The sequence below is a fragment of the Haliotis asinina genome, chromosome 12, assembly GCF_037392515.1.
Source record: "Haliotis asinina isolate JCU_RB_2024 chromosome 12, JCU_Hal_asi_v2, whole genome shotgun sequence".
NCBI classification, from domain to species: domain Eukaryota; kingdom Metazoa; phylum Mollusca; class Gastropoda; order Lepetellida; family Haliotidae; genus Haliotis; species Haliotis asinina.
This window is the reverse complement of record NC_090291.1, coordinates 11187386-11195271: the sequence shown is the minus strand read 5'-3', so window position 1 is coordinate 11195271 and position 7886 is coordinate 11187386. Positions and strand designations below refer to the sequence as shown.

Sequence of the window (7886 nt, the reverse complement as noted above, 5' to 3'; positions counted from 1 at the left end):
TATCACAGCAGTATTAATTAATTAATGTAACGAAGGTATAAGGAAATCAATGAGCTCAGTTTTACTTCTATTTTAGCAATATTTCAGCGATATATCAGCAATATCTCAGCTGGTGGTACCACACATGATATGGTCATCATTCATTGCACCATGTGGGGAATCGAAACCAGACCTTCAGCATGACTAGCGAACGCTTAAACTTATAGACTACCCCACCTCCCCGAAATTATAAGTACAATGACAGTATGTTTATAGAAATAGTGATGATAGAAATAAAGTTATGAAACTTTCTTTAACGCAGTTGTTCAGACTATACTGGACTACATAGTCCGCATGTTCGAGAAACTTCCTGATCAGTCATGACTGCACTACTAAACATAGCAACAAGCAAACAACTGTCTACAGCAGTATCTTAAAAGAAACGATGTAATAGTGAGTGAGTGAATTCAGTTTAACTTTTAGGCTGCTTTTAGAAATATTCCAGCAACATCACGGCGGGGAACACCAGAAATGGCCTTCACACATTTTGCCCATGTGGGGAATCGAACCCGGGTCTTAAGCGTCACGAGCGAACTCCTTAACCACTAGGCTACCCCACTGTTCCTTAAACGATGTAATACCACTGTTCAGCAATGTTTAACACTACCACTTAACATATTATGTTTATGATGTAAATCTAAATACGTGTTTAAAACGATTGCTAATTAAGATGGTTAGTGAAATAAAACACGTTTTAATATATATTATATCATAGCGAATGAGTCAAATATGTGAGGTTGGGGCTGGTAACTGTGTCCATGGCGCGTCAGGGTACCCTGACTGAGTAGTTTGATCATAATGTCACTCACTGGGTTGGTTCAGAGATGATTACCTAGTCCGCAGTCATTTTACTGGAATTAAAAGAACAGTGATACATACGGACACGCAAGTATACATGCACGTGCTCACATACACTTACATAGACACAAACAAAATATTGTAATGATTAGAAAACTTTAGTTTTGTTGTAGCATAGCAACGCCATAACAATGTTATTAACGCCATGTCTATGTCTTACGAAACTGAATTCAGAGCTCACATTTCTGGTATACTTCATGTCCATGTTTATTTACGATCCACATAAACAATAAGGGACTCAACTGTCATCCTTGTCTAACTCCACTGTACATAATAAAACCTCTCCTTTTGAGTTTTTTTTTCGGTCAGACTTCAAATAATCAATACATATTCGTTAAAAATACTGACCATCTGTAAAAACAGAGTTTCGTCAACAGACTGATTATTATAGACAATTGCAGAGAAAACATAATTAGAAGTATAAAGAGTATTGATTCCTCATGTTTTACCATTTAGTTTCGATGATTTTGGTCTTGGTTTATTGATGCAGACTTAGGCAAATATATGGTGAATTAATTTTTAACCTTTAATTGTCAATTATGTCTACGTTTTGCAGAAGTTATTAAACCTGGTAGTATTGGGATTTTTTTGGGTTTTTTTTGGGGGGGGGGGTTTTGGGGGGGTTGTTTGTTTGTTTTTTGTTGTTGTTGTTTTGTTTTGTTTTTGTTTGTTTTTGTTTGTTTTTTGGGGTTTTTTGTTGTTGTTTTTTGTTGTTGTTTTTTTTTGTTTGTTTTTGTTTTTTGTTTTTTTTTGTTTTTTTTTGGGGGGGTCTTTGTTTTTTTCCCTGGAAGATCCAGGTTAGAGCTGGTCTTCAGCAACCCCCATTTTCGATTAACAGGAATGATGGTCAGGCTGACTGAATTGGCTGACAGATGGCATCGTATTCAAGCTGTGTATATCGATGCTCGCGGTGCTGATCACTGGATTGCCTGCTCCAGAAGCGATTATCTACATACCGCCGCCATATAGCAGGAATATTACGTGGCTTTAGTATGGCGTTAAACAACCAGTCAACCAACTGAAGATAATAAGACTTCGTTTCCTTGATATGTTTCACGGATATTCATTGGTAAAAAAGAGCTAAAAGAGGAGAAATACATTGTTGTTGGTGACGTATTGCAAGACAAAGGGATATGCTTCATAGTACATTTACATTGTAACATTTTGGTTATCTGAAATCATACCTTCACTGATCATGTTCGGAGCTGAGCAGCAAATGTTGAATTCGTTTTTAGGTAATCAACCTAAATTGGTTACAAAAATCGATAAATCGAATTTGATTCAATCTATATATTTCCATATATACTTATGGCATAAAACGCTGTTGTGGATATAAAGTCCAAGGCCACGGTGTATTCAGCTTGTAGATTTCATACTCACTTGAGTAAGTTATCGCTATCGTTACAAAACATAGCTTTTATCGCATTTTTGCCACAAAGGTTTTAAACTGCAGGAAAAGTTTCAGAAAATACCCATAGAAACAATGTGTGTGTGTGTGTGTGCGCGCGCGCGCGCGTGTTATGCTGTGTTTTGAAAAAGAAAGATTAACTAAAAAGCAAATTCAAAGCATTTAATTTCATAGTTAAATGCATATCTATCATTCAAGAATTCGCTGCGAATAGCTGCAAATTTGCTGATGATTGTATTTGACCATATCTAAATGTCACATACATTCCTGTTTCTAACCACAAGGCTGAATAAAAAAAGTGAAGTGTGTCTGGGGCATCAGCGCGTCACTTTTATTTGTGCGCGTAACAATTTTTACTGCCATTTGGAAAAATAATTTTGACTTTGCCGCGTCACGATTATCCATTTGTCCACTATAAGAATGAGTGTCTGTAAGAACGAGGGTGACTGAATCTGTGACACATTAACGCGTGCAGAACTTTCCAAACTGTATTTCTTAGAGAGAAAAAATTAAAATGTGTTCCTCCCTTGTCACTTTTTTTCTATCAAACATTACAAAACAAAGCCCTAACGCCCTCGTCACTTTTGAAAAAAATGTGCCCGAGAAACATTTAAATATTTTTTTATGCAGCCTAATATACATGTTGTTTCCTAAAAATAAATGGATATATCAATTTAACATTTTCTCAAGTTCGTATGTTTCTAAGATTTAGCCTTATGTATATGTAGGTTTCATTAACAAAAACGTATGCATTGTCAAAAGGTGACACACAGAACTTCAGATAGTCAAACGCGTTTGTAAAACGGAAAGAGAAGATACACAGTGGTTGTTGCCGTTAGTCAGAGCGCGTATCCAAGTGATCTAAGGGAAATAACTCGTGCCTTACAGAAGTTTTTCCTTCACGGACGTGACATCACAGCGGCCGCCATTTTGTAGCCGCCGACTGATACAAGTCAGCAATGATAGTTTAATTTTCTTCAATGGAAGCTGTTATGTAGTCTCTGGTAAGCTGTTATGATATGTAGAACTAAGCGGACAATTTTCATGAAAATATTTACATTCATTGCGAATCCCTTGTCTTGTTTAGTTGCGTATCATCTCTGAATTTGAGCTGTTTGAAATCGACTGTTTCGAATCTGCTAGCTCGACAGGGGAGAGTAGACCATGAAACTACTCCCAGTCGCATATTCCACCACACGCAATTTTCACGATAAATTACAGCTCATTAATACATTGTGTTCAGTTTTGGTTATGCCAAGTTAGGGTTGACTGTAGGAGTATGAAGTATTGAACTGAAAGTGTGTACGATGGGCGGTTGAGCTTGACTAATTTTGTATGCAGCTTTGCATGAAATGACTAAGCTGAGTTAGGTCTTGTGGTCAGAGTGTCTGAGCAATGACAGCATGTGAAAAAACATGTGAGCTCTTGATGAATGTCATTGTTTCCAACTTTCTGACTCAATGTTAAACAACTACATCTTTAAATGTTAATATGCACTTTCAAGTGATTAATTCAACACTTCTGCTAATCAAGTCTATTAAAATTAAAGACTAAATCAAGTAAAAATTTAAATTTTACAGTCAGTGAAAATTCCATGTCTTGTTTTATTGCGGGCAAGAGTTCCTCCTGTTTCCCCTTCCCAAATAATGTTTGGGATTCTATTCTAGAATATATTCTAGTATTGTTAACAAAATCTAACACAACAGTTACCTAAGGACACACAAAAAATAACTAAAAGCCTCCAAATTAAGAACAGTTATACAGTGTTGAAGCATTTAATGTTACCTCCGTTAATCTGCAGATGAAAGAATATGGATGAACGGAAGGAACTCAATCCAGTTGCATATCATCTCTGAATTTGATCTCTTTGAAATCACTGGTTTCCATACTTCAGTTATATCTATACAGTCAAGTGAAAATATTTACTGTCAATGCAAATCCCAGGTCTTGTTTAGTTGTCTATCATCTCTGAATTTGAGCTGTTTGAAACTGACTGTTTGAATTAATTAAAATGCCACAACTGAGCTGATTAAAATGTGTAAAATGATGTGATGTATCAATCTGATGTTTGAGACAACTTGATAATTCTCTACAATTGAAAATCATGGGAATTTTGTGACAACACAAACTATTGAGGGTAACAAGTTCCCCAGTTGTTGTTTTTTTTTTGTACTGGGAGGTTGTAAATCACACGGAAACTAGATATATGTGGCTTAAACTCCCTACAAAAGCATGCTTGGTACCTTGAACAGCAGGACCTATATTCCTCAATCCAAAACAGCAAAAAATTAATTTTGTATTTCCTGTTCGCTTGATTACTCGTGATATTTAGCATTGCAAAATATTTGTCACTTAATGCTTGTACATTGCAGTCAAATACCTCTCTGCATCAGTGCCAATCACCGAAACAGAATGGTCTCATCCTTGAGTACATTGCTACATACAACCTCTTCATGAATATTAAGCACACAAACCATGGTAGTATGTATACTGAATGAACAGCGTGATACATTGAAACTCAACACTAAGTTATCCTTGCCTTTTGCATTTTCAGAAACATCCAAAATTATCTTGCTATTCTTTTGAACAACTGGAAAACTTTTCTTAAGCTTATAACAGAGTTCTTTAGCTTGATGTATTTTGACTTCAGTTTAGGTATACCATTGTGCAGTCCCAAAATTTGGTATTTTCAGTTTTTGAAGATTTCTAAGAATTGAATCATTTTGTCAAACTCACTCTGTGCTGGAAAAAAATAGTTTAGGATATTTGTAAATTTTGAAATTATGAAGAATGATTTATTTATTCATAGACCCAGATAAAATAGCAGTCATAAAAATACTAATATCCCAAACTTATTTTGTCCAAAATAGGTTTGGTGCTTTTCAGTTTTCTGATTATGATTATATCCCTTATTCCGAAGTGAAACAGAACAAGTGTTCTTTTTAACACAGACATCTGCATTTTTCACGCAAAAACAATCTACAAAACATGCTAACAACATTTTGCATGCACGTATAGATTCTGATGTACTTAGTTTTCAAAAAGTACCTTGAAACAGCAACGTGTAGAAACAATATATTTTGAAATGATAAACATATCAAGCACTAAACATTTGGACTACATATTCATAATTTTATTTCTGCACAGATTCGTACAAAACATAACAAGAACACTGAAAACAAACTGAACACCTTGTTCTGCAATACGCACCATGCCATGGTAAGAGCATACTATTTCACCCCAAATTATGGCACTAGCAAACACTGTCATCTGAAAAAGTGTTGCATCCTAAAACCAAGCATAGTAAATGTTTTCCATTATCAAAGACCAAACATATACATATTTAATAGATATAACTGCATCAATTAAAGTTACACCTCTTTGGGGATTTGGTGGGCACTCAACTAGTGCTTCATTTCTGAAAATATATGATCTTGATGAAAACAAAGAATTTCATTTCACAGAAAAGGAGGCAAGAGGAGGTGGGAGATTCATGTGAATAGCCAGACTAGCTTCATTCTGTGTCGGTTCGGTTAGGTGGCCTAATGGTTAAAGCATTGGCTCATCACATTCAGTGTTCACGAATAGTGTCTGACCCTCTGACAAATCTGGCAGATTTGCCAACGGTCAGACAGAAGTCCCCAACCTGCTGGCCCTAGTGTCAGACTGAATATATCACAATAACTTTGTCTGAAGTTGTTATTTGTGGCATGTGACACTTGTTCACTGTTTATAAATCTATGTTTACAATGTTTGTCATTATATAATGTTAACAATTTCAATGCTAATTATGAGAAATGTTAAATCTGAAACGTGTGTTTAATTGTATTCTGTGGGTCCTGTGAATTTTCAGTGGGGCAGACAGACATCTGAAACTTGCAGGACCCAATGTCCTGTTACTTTGAAACACCATTCATGAACACTGCACATTGAGGACCCAGGTTCGAATCCTTACATGGGTACAATATGTGAAGCCCATTTGCCCATTTCTGGTGTCCCTTGCCGTGATGTTGCTGGAATATTGCTAACAGCTGATAAAACCTAACTCACTCAGTCATTTGGTGCTCTTGCATAACAGTAGGGATGGATGGAAGGGAATTTAATTTGGAGCCACTGTGAGGCAGACAAGGCTGAGACTGGAACAATTTTAACAAATGATTGTGTAACACTTCAGTAATTACCCCATGCATCCTTTTCAGTTTGATTAACGGTATCTTTAGTCGTAATTTACGAAATGTGTAAGATCGCTGTCATTAGTACCTCTTGGCCAATACTCAGTTGAGCTGAAGCTTGCTTTTTGTTCCAAGTTTGTATGTATACATGATGGCCTGAACACCAGGAGGTCATTAGAACTAAATGTTTTACAAGTTACATTTTTTTTGTCGTTGTTTGTAGTATTTTGCTTAAAATCAACAAATGAAATCCACATGAATTTGTTTTACAATATTAGAAATTGATAGACAAAACGGCATTGAAGTGATTTTTTTTCCTTGAATTGTCTATTCTGCAGCCACTCCTGTGGATCTGTTAGAACTGATCTTCAGTAACCAATGCTTGTATTAGGAGGTGGCTAATGGGATTGGTGGTCAGACTAGCTGACTTGTTTGACCTAGGTCTTTGTATCCTTATTGCCTTCATCAGTGATCTTCTTGTTGGTCACTGGATTGTCTGGTCCAGACTCTTATTCAAAGACCGCCACCATACAGCTGGAGTGTTGCTGAGAGTGGTGTACAACTAAAATTACCTGTAACCATGACTACAAAATGGCAATAACTGACCAGACTACATGTACAATCAGTGCCAATCAGAGTCAGTCTATCCACCTCTAATATATCATAATAAAGATGCTTACCTGATGATGCAGGTTAAAATTGGTCTTCAGCAACCAGGCAACTAACAGGATCAGGTGGTCAAGCTCGCTGACTTGGTTGACTGATGTTGATGTAGTAGCTGACCACTGACTGCCTTGTCTGGTCCAGATTCTGTCAGTTTTAGAATACAGACCACTGCCATATAGCTGAAATATTGCCGAGTTCAGTGTTATACAACAAACAAGACAATGCAGATACTTATATCATAAAATATATCAATATGATTTTATACCAAACTAGAGCTCTGATATGAGCTCATGGTGTGACAATGAAAATGACAGCACTTGCTACAGATTCTGGAACTATGGCATGTGACAGGAAATTGTGTTAAGAAAAACATTCCTACTGATCGATACTTGAGATACTCATTCAGTGGCTAAACGTTCACTCTCCATGTCAGAAGGGGTTGAATCCTTACGTGGAAATGATGTGTGAAGCTCATATCTTGTGTATCTTGTCATGGTTTTGTTGGAATGTAGCTGAAAGCAGTTAAGAAACATATTCATTCACATTCAGTTCATTCATCAGTCAACTCACGCACACACTCATTCATTCATAAAATTTCATTCATTCAATCACTTATGTAGTGGCAGTGCTATATAACTCACCTACTCACCTTTCACTCTCTGTCACCAGTCATCTCACCTACACACTCATTTACGATCACTCACAAGTCAAATTTCTCACAATCACTCACCAATCCCCTCACC

General features: G+C 36.5%; 1 protein-coding gene across 1 annotated transcript in view; it reads left to right on the top strand.

Annotated features, from left to right (window-relative positions):
- The first annotated feature begins 3206 nt into the window (after window positions 1-3206).
- The window catches only part of LOC137257845 (zinc finger protein ZFAT-like), a 34270-nt gene continuing 29590 nt past the window's right edge, over window positions 3207-7886 (top strand). The window contains exon 1 of the mRNA XM_067795326.1: window positions 3207-3309. The gene's annotated coding sequence lies outside the window, so the exon portion shown is untranslated. The remainder of the gene's footprint in view (window positions 3310-7886) is intronic.